The sequence below is a fragment of the Coregonus clupeaformis genome, chromosome 14 (assembly GCF_020615455.1).
Source record: "Coregonus clupeaformis isolate EN_2021a chromosome 14, ASM2061545v1, whole genome shotgun sequence".
Lineage (NCBI taxonomy): Eukaryota > Metazoa > Chordata > Actinopteri > Salmoniformes > Salmonidae > Coregonus > Coregonus clupeaformis.
The window spans coordinates 23,635,205-23,643,437 of NC_059205.1; positions in this window are offsets into that span (position 1 = coordinate 23,635,205).

An 8,233-nucleotide genomic window follows, 5' to 3' on the forward strand; every position below is an offset into this window, starting at 1 on the left:
CAAGTCTATTATTTCAAGTTGGATGCTGACCGGCAGATCAGAGGGATTCACGGTGAATGGCGAGCAAAAAACGTTGAAGTCTTTCTCCAGTTCACCAAAAATCTGAAAGCGTTGCTCAAACTCCCGTAACAGTCCCGTTATTTTATCTTTGAACTGCTTCATGTCTGCCACATGTTGGGTCGCGCACACATTTTTCAGACAGGGGAAGTGAGCTGCATCACCACCGGCGAGTTGCGTCTCCCACAATGACAGCTTCAACTTGAAAGAACGTATGCTGTCATAATACTGCGTGACAACTTTGTTGTCCAGCGCGCCGACGAGTGCGGTGAAAATATCAGCTGCTGTCATTGTATCTGTCATCGGCACCAACTCCACGAACTCCTCGGTGACGGTCAATGTGTCATCAACACCGCGGATGAAAATTGCCAATTGTGCAACATCTGTAATGTCCGTGCTTTCATCAATTGCAACCGAAAACGCAATAAATGACTTTACTTTTTGCTTCAACTGGCTGTCCAAATCCACTGAAAGATCGGAAATCCTGTCTGCAACTGTGTTTCTTGTCAGGCTGATATTTACAAAAGCCTGACGCTTTTCAGGGCACACAATCTCCGCTGCCTTCATCATGCATGTTTTTACAAATTCACCCTCACTAAATGGTTTTGAAGCCACTGCGATTTCATTAGCAATGAGGTAGCTAGCTTTCACTGCAGCGTCACTGATGTCTCGGCTGTGAGTAAACACAGACTGCTGTTTCTTCAGACCCGCCAACAGTTCATTCACCTTCTCTCTTCTCCGCTGTCCTTGAAAGTTGTCATATTTGTCGGCATGAAGACTCACATAGTGGCGACGAAGGTTATATTCTTTCAGCACTGCAACATGCTGTGAACACACCAAACATACAGCTTTCCCATTCAATTCCGTGAATAAATAGGAGGATTACCATATTGGGGCAATGAGGGTGCCAAAGCACATAATGTTAAAAGTAGAAGCCGTAATAAATATTGCGGGCAAAACAAAGTAGCTCATCCGGACTGGCTGCACGTGCTTGACCTACTTGCTCTGCCCCGGTATAAACAGTTTGCTTGCTTAACACAATTGCCATTGCGCCATCCAGTGGACGCAATTGGAACAGCAGTTTATTTTATTGAAAAATTGCAGTGCATTTTTATACTTTACAAAATCATCTCGCGGGCCAGATTAAACCCGTTTGCAGACCTGATCCGGCCCGCAGGCCAGACGTTTGACACCCCTGATTTATACCATACAGTTTTTCAATTCCTCATCAATCCATGGAGCCTTAACAGTTCTAACAGTCAGTTTCTTAACAGGTGCATGTTTATCAATAATTGGAAGAAAGAATTTCATAAATGAATCAAGGGCAGAGTCTGGATGCTCCTTATTAATCACATCAGATCAACTAATATTTTGGGGTGTTGCTATAGGCCACCAAGTGCTAACAGTCAGTATCTAAATAATGTGTGTGAAATGCTTGATAGTGTATGTGATGTAAACAGAGGTCTACTTTCTTGGGGACCTGAGTATTGACTGGTTTTCATCAAGCTGTCCGCTCAAGAGGAAGTTTCTCACTGTAACCAGTGCCTGTAATCTGGTTCAGGTTATTAATCGACCTACCAGGGTATTTACAAACACATCAGGAACAAGATAATCATTTACATTTACATTTACATTTACAGTGGGGGAAAAAAGTATTTAGTCAGCCACCAATTGTGCAAGTTCTCCCACTTAAAAAGATGAGAGAGGCTTGCAATTTTCATCATAGGTACATGTCAATTATGACAGACAAAATGAGATTTTTTTTCTCCAGAAAATCACATTGTAGGATTTTTTATGAATTTATTTGCAAATTATGGTGGAAAAAAAGTATTTGGTCAATAACAAAAGTTTCTCAATACTTTGTTGTATACCCTTTGTTGGCAATGACACAGGTCAAACGTCTTCTGTAAGTCTTCACAAGGTTTTCACACACTGTTGCTGGTATTTTGGCCCATTCCTCCATGCAGATCTCCTCTAGAGCAGTGATGTTTTGGGGCTGTCGCTGGGCAACACAGACTTTCAACTCCCTCCAAAGATTTTCTATGGGGTTGAGATCTGGAGACTGGCTAGGCCACTCCAGGACCTTGAAATGCTTCTTATGAAGCCACTCCTTCGTTGCCCGGGCGGTGTGTTTGGGATCATTGTCATGCTGAAAGACCCAGCCACGTTTCATCTTCAATGCCCTTGCTGATGGAAGGAGGTTTTCACTCAAAATCTCACGATACATGGCCCCATTCATTCTTTCCTTTACACGGATCAGTCGTCCTGGTCCCTTTGCAGAAAAACAGCCCCAAAGCATGATGTTTCCACCCCCATGCTTCACACTAGGTATGGTGTTCTTTGGATGCAACTCAGCATTCTTTGTCCTCCAAACACTACAAGTTGGTTTGGTTTCATCTGACCATATGACATTCTCCCAATCCTCTTTTGGATCATCCAAATGCACTCTAGCAAACTTCAGACGGGCCTGGACATGTACTGGCTTAAGCAGGGGGACACGTCTGGCACTGCAGGATTTGAGTCCCTGGCGGCGTAGTGTGTTACTGATGGTAGGCTTTGTTACTTTGGTCCCAGCTCTCTGCAGGTCATTCACTAGGTCCCCCTGTGTGGTTCTGGGATTTTTGCTCACCGTTCTTGTGATCATTTTGACCCCACGGGGTGAGATCTTGCGTGGAGCCCCAGATCGAGGGAGATTATCAGTGGTCTTGTATGTCTTCCATTTCCTAATAATTGCTCCCACAGTTGATTTCTTCAAACCAAGCTGCTTACCTATTGCAGATTCAGTCTTCCCAGCCTGGTGTAGGTCTACAATTTTGTTTCTGGTGTCCTTTGACAGCTCTTTGGTCTTGGCCATAGTGGAGTTTGGAGTGTGACTGTTTGAGGTTGTGGACAGGTGTCTTTTATACTGATGACAAGTTCAAACAGGTGCCATTAATACAGGTAACAAGTGAAGGACAGAGGAGCCTCTTAAAAAGAAGTTACAGGTCTGTGAGAGCCAGAAATCTTGCTTGTTTGTAGGTGACCAAATACTTATTTTCCACCATAATTTGCAAATAAATTCATAAAAAATCCTACAATGTGATATTCTGGATTTTTGTTTCTCATTTTGTCTGTCATAGTTGATGTGTACCTATGATGAAAATTACAGGCCTCTCTCATCTTTTTAAGTGGGAGAACTTGCACAATTGGTGGCTGACTAAATACTTTTTTCCCCCACTGTACGTCATTTAGCAGACGGTCTTATCCAGAGCGACTTACAAATAGGTGCATTCACCTTATAGCCAGTGGGATAACCACTTTACAATGTTATTTTTTTTTTTTTTTGGGGGTGGGTTGGAGTAAAGGGGGGGGGGTGGGGGTAGAAGGATTACTTTATCCTATCCCAGGTATTCCTTAAAGAGGTGGGGTTTCAAATGTCTCCGGAAGGTGGTGAGTGACTCCGCTGTCCTGGCGTCGTGAGGGAGCTTGTTCCACCATTGGGGTGCCAGAGCAGCGAACAGTTTTGACTGGGCTGAGCGGAAAAAATGCTTCCGCAGAGGTAGGGGAGCCAGCAGGCCAGAGGTGGATGAACGCAGTGCCCTCGTTTGGGTGTAGGGACTGATCAGAGCCTGAAGGTACGGAGGTGCCGTTCACCTCACAGCTCCGTAGGCAAGCACCATGGTCTTGTAGCAGATGCAAGCTTCAACTGGAAGCCAGTGGATTGTGCGGAGGAGCGGGGTGACGTGAGAGAACTTGGGAAGGTTGAACACCAGACGGGCTGCGGCATTCTGGATGAGTTGTAGGGGTTTAATGGCACAGGCAGGGAGCCCAGCCAACAGCGAGTTGCAGTAATCAAGACGGGAGATGACAATTAGGACCTGTGCCGCCTGAATTAGGACCTGTGCCGCTTCCTGTGTAAGGCAGGGTCGTACTCTCCGAATGTTGTAGAGCATGAACCTTCAGGATCGGGTCACCGCCTTGATGTTAGCGGAGAACGACAGGGTGTTTGTTGTCCAGGGTCACGCCAAGGCTCTTCGCACTCTGGGAGGAGGACACAACGGAGTTGTCAACCGTGATGGCGAGATCATGGAACGGGCAGTCCTTCCCTGGGAGGAAGAGCAGCTCCGTCTTGCCGAGGTTCAGCTTGAGGTGGTGATCCGTCATCCATACTGATATGTCTGCCAGACATGCAGAGATGCGATTCGCCACCTGGTTATCAGAAGGGGGAAAGGAGAAGATTAGTTGTGTGTCATCAGCGTAGCAATGATAGGAGAGGCCATGTGAGGATATGACAGTGCCAAGTGACTTGGTGTATAGCGAGAATAGGAGAGGGCCTAGAACTGAGCCCTGGGGGACACCAGTGGTGAGAGCACGTGGTGCGGAGACAGCTTCTCGCCACGCCACTTGGTAGGAGCGACCGGTCAGGCAGGACGCAATCCAAGAGTGAGCCGCGCCGGAGATGCCCAGCTCGGAGAGGGTGGAGAGGAGGATCTGATGGTTCACAGTATCAAAGGCAGCAGACAGGTCTAGAAGGACAATAGCAGAGGAGAGAGAGTTAGCTTTAGCAGTGCAGAGAGCCTCCGTGACACAGAGAAGAGCAGTCTCAGTTGAATGACCAGTCTTGAAACCTGACTGGTTTGGATCAAGAAGGTCATTCTGAGAGAGATAGCAAGAGAGTTGGCTAAAGACGGCACGCTCAATAGTTTTGGAGAGAAAAGAAAGAAGGGATACTGGTCTGTAGTTGTTGACATCAGAGGGATCGAGTGTTGGTTTTTTGAGAAGGGGTGCAACTCTCGCTCTCTTGAAGACGGAAGGGACATAGCCAGCGGTCAAGGATGAGTTGATCAGCGAGGTGAGGTAAGGGAGAAGGTCACCGGAGATGGTCTGGAGAAGAGAGGAGGGGATAGGGTCAAGCGGGCAGATTGTTGGGCGGCCTGCCGTCACAAGTCGCAAGATTTTATCTGGAGAGAGAGGGGAGAAAGAAGTCAAAGCATAGGGTATGGCAGTGTGAGCAGGACCAGCAGTGTCATTTGACTTAACAAACGAGGATCGGATGTCGTCAACCTTCTTTTCAAAATGGTTGACGAAGTCATCCACAGAGAGGGAGGAGGAGGGGGGCGGATTCAGCAGGGAGGAGAATGTGGCAAAGAGCTTCCTAGGGTTAGAGGCGGATGCTTGGAATTTAGAGTGGTAGAAAGTGGCCTTAGCAGCAGAAACAGATGAAGAGAATGTAGAGAGGAGGGAGTGAAAAAATGCCAGGTCCGCAGGGAGTCTAGTTTTCTTCCATTTCCGCTCGGCTGCCCGGAGCCCTGTTCTGTGAGCTCGCAATGAGTCATCAAGCCACGGAGCTGGAGGGGAGGACCGAGCCGGCCGGGAGGATAGGGGACATAGAGAGTCAAAGGATGCAGAAAGGGAGGAGAGGAGGGTTGAGGAGGCAGAATCAGGAGATTGCAGGGAGAAGGATTGAGCAGAGGGAAGAGATGATAGGATGGAAGAGGAGAGAGTAGCGGGAGATAGAGAGCGAAGGTTGCGACGGCGCATTACCATCTGTGTAGGGGCAGAGTGAGTAGTGTTGGAGGAGAGGGAGAGAGAAAAGGATACAAAGTAGTGGTCGGAGACTTGGAGGGGAGTTGCAGTGAGATTAGTAGAAGAACAGCATCTAGTGAAGATGAGGTCAAGCGTATTGCCTGCCTTGTGAGTAGGGGGGGACGGTGAGAGGGTGAGGTCAAAAGAGGAGAGGAGTGGAAAGAAGGAGGCAGAGAGAAATGAGTCAAATGTAGACGTAGGGAGGTTGAAATCCCCCAGAACTGTGAGGGGTGAGCCATCCTCAGGAAAGGAACTTATCAAGGCGTCAAGCTCATTGATGAACTCTCCAAGGGAACCTGGAGGGCGATAGATGACAAGGATATTAAGCTTAAATGGGCTAGTGACTGTGAGAACATGGAATTCAAATGAGGAGATAGACAGATGGGTCAGGGGAAAAATTTAGAATGTCCACTTGGGAGAGATGAGGATTCCTGTGCCACCACCCCGCTGACCAGATGCTCTCGGGGTATGCGAGAACACATGGTCAGATGAGGAGAGAGCAGCAGGAGTAGCAGTGTTTTCAGTGGTAATCCATGTTTCCGTCAGCGCCAAGAAGTTGAGGGGCTGGAGGGTAGCATAGGCTGAGATGAACTCTACCTTGTTGACAGCAGAACGGCAGTTCCAGAGGCTGCCTGAGACCTGGAACTCCACTTGGGTCGTGCGTGCAGGGACCACCAGGTTTGAGAGGCAGCAGCCACGCGGTGTGAGGCGTTTGTGTAGCCTGTGCGGAGAGGAGAGAACAGGGATAGGCAGAGGCATAGTTGACAGGCTGCAGCAGATGGCTACAATAATGCAGAGGAGATCGGAATGAAATGAACTAAACATCTGGGAAAGGAGAGAGCGGGGCCTCCCTCACCACAACTCCCAAATATAACTCTCCCAACTTCCACCTCAGAAACTATAATTGTTGTAAACTACAGCGGTTCAATGTTTTCTATCAATAGACTAACTTAGTTTATTCAGCTAGCTAACTAGGTGCAGTATTATTCCGTGAAAAACATCCGGGCACCTCGTCATAAGACGCCACAGCCAGCTAGCATGCCGGTCTCCAACAACACGGTTTAGCGCCAATACTCAGCCACAACAAACCACCAGTGTATCAACACGCAAGCAGATCGTTCGTGTCCGTGTCTAACGTTGTGGGTTAGTCCCGACAGCTTGAGCGAGTCCGTCGTCAACTTATTCAGCCAGTTAGTTAGCTAGGATAGTTAGCAAACTAGCTAGCCATTGCTTTCAGACAAAGAAGAACCCCTCCTTTCACGGCACGAACACAAAGAGAGCCAAACTAACATTAACTAGTCACCCATGTCCCGAATTCCTTGAACGACTCGGGCCATCAATATGTAAAGAACAAAACACAAGTGTAGGTTATAACTTACCCCTAGCAGCTACTGTTAGCTAGCCAAGTGCAAAGCTAGCCACTGAATTGACTCAGCCAGTTCGCGTCTGTTCGCTCGGTCGTTCCAGCTATTGTTTACTAGTCGCTATCCAGGTAGCAACAAGCTAGCTAAATTTCAAGCACAGTAGCCACTTGCTACCTAATGTTAACGGTTCAGACAATGAGGTTAGAAAACAGCTGAATGGTAGGCAGTTCTTGTATGTAATTATTGTAGGCAGCCAGCTGGCGTAATTACAAGCACTCTCAGGCGTGAGACAACTATACCGTTGCTAGTAGCTACTCGCCAGCTAGTCCAGGTGGTGAGTTAGCTAGCTAGCTAACTTCGTGCTACACCCGGCACCGCCGAATACAGTACTAACCTACAATAATTACATACAACAACCCACGATACCTACCTACAATACCTAACTACAATCTAAATACATAGTTTAAGCCTTACTCGACAAAGCCCAAGCTATGTATAAAGCCAAACTTACCCGTCGCCAAGCTTACCCGACGACCTCCTCACAGCACAAACCAGAACAATCCACATGTATTGATAACATTTTTACTAATACTGTAGAACTTTGTTCTAAAGATGTATCCGTACCCATTGGATTTAGTGATCACAATATAGTGGCTATATCTAGGAGATCCAAAGTTCCAAAAGCTGGGCCTAGAATAGTGTATAAGAGATCATACAAAAGATTTAGCTATGACTCTTATGTGGCTGATGTCAGGTCGCTTAAATGTTTCCGTTCAATTGAAAGTTACAGAACGTAAAAACGTACTGAACGCAGCCCTGAGGTGCATTCAGTTCGCTTGAACGTTTGCTACATTGCAGAACGGTTTGTACTGAACGACACGTTTCCCCAAAATGTATGTCCTTGAACAGACTTTGAGGTACGTTTACTCTCGTTTTGTGGGTGTGGCGAGGTGTGGCTTAATGCCAATTTCAAAACTGCTGGGAACTCGGAAATCTCAGACTTCCGACTTCAGTGCGTTCAAGACAACTGGGAACTCGTAAAAAAAAAAACTAGATCCGACTGGGAAAAATAGTTTTGAACGGTCATCCACCTCGGAATTCCAAGTCAGGAACTCGGGCCTCTTTCTAGAGCTCCGACTTTCCGACCTGAAGATCACTGACTCCATGATTTGACATTGTTTTTTTCCTGAGTTCCCAGTTGTCTTGAAAGCACCATAAAGCAATGAGTGGTGTGTTTAAAGGGCAGT